Consider the following 1,274-nt stretch of genomic DNA (forward strand, 5'->3'; position numbering starts at 1 on the left):
TGTTGTACCTCTCCGGCCGCTACACACACATTATCGGACCCCTGCAACCAGCACCAACGCATCTGCTCAACTTTTACGACGACGTCATGCACCCAGGAGTCGTCCATAGCCAAGTACAATCATCCTCCCCTATCGACGATGTCCATGACAGACACCATGACCGATAGATATTCGGTCAAATGCCATTGAGCTAATTTTCGAACGCCGTGTCTTTTTTTAGAGTATAAGAAGGATGGCGGGATACTCGACCATAGAGGATGAGTTGTTGCGCGATGCGTGGTTGGCCGTATCCGCGGATTTCGTGGACAAGCACAAAAAGGGGATCTTCTTGCAGCGTGTGCATGATTCGTTTCACGCGCGAAAGCACATTGCGCCCTACGACATGCACATCATGCAACAACGCAATGTGAGGTCAATATCGTATCGATAGTACCGATCCACACCACCATCACCAAGTTTTATGACGCGGTTGCTAGGCTAGAGGCAAAGTGGCCATTGCGCGCGGCAGCGCAGGAGATCATAAGTTTTGCTTTTTCTTGCTCAACTTGTCAGTTGAATCATTCATCACTCAATGTTGTTCTACACATTATGTAGGCTATACACGTTGCCGCGATGTACCATGGGATAGGGAGGCGACCATTTAGATACATACATTGTGGGATTAGGTTGAAGGGGCAGTATGTGTGGTATGACATGACCTGATCATGAAAAAACTTGGTGCATATCCGGTTAATCTCGTTGAATTTAAACTATTGTTGTACTACAGTTATTTGTGTGCTATGTAAGGACGATTTGTGTTTTTTTATAACCAAACTTTGATGAATCCCGTCGGGTTTGCATGAATTTTCATCTGATCTGTTCAAATGCGATTTTAATTTATATACAGGTAGTGTTGGATGGCCGGCTTCCGTATTCGTGTTCGCGGACTGGTTTCTCTGTGCCGTGGATGGATGTGGGACCAAATTTATAACCAGGAGGTGTGAAATTTGTTGTCCTTGCAAGCGAACGAGGGGGGAAAGAGACTAGTTGGAGGCGCAAACGAACTTTGGTCTCGCGCGCTCGCATGTGGCATGTCCATGCATGTAACCTGGACCGACGGCGCAGCTTTGGTGGTTCTCTTTGGGCGCTCGGTCCAGCCTAGCTAAGGCAAAACAAAGGAAACCGAAAAGGATCTCCTCCAATGAACCAGGGAAGCTGTCAAATCGTGTGTGCGGTCCGTGGCACGTACTCTGCTGACAGAGACCAATTCCACAGGAAACATCATATGACTTGAT

This window comes from Triticum dicoccoides, chromosome 6A (assembly GCF_002162155.2).
Source record: "Triticum dicoccoides isolate Atlit2015 ecotype Zavitan chromosome 6A, WEW_v2.0, whole genome shotgun sequence".
NCBI lineage: Eukaryota > Viridiplantae > Streptophyta > Magnoliopsida > Poales > Poaceae > Triticum > Triticum dicoccoides.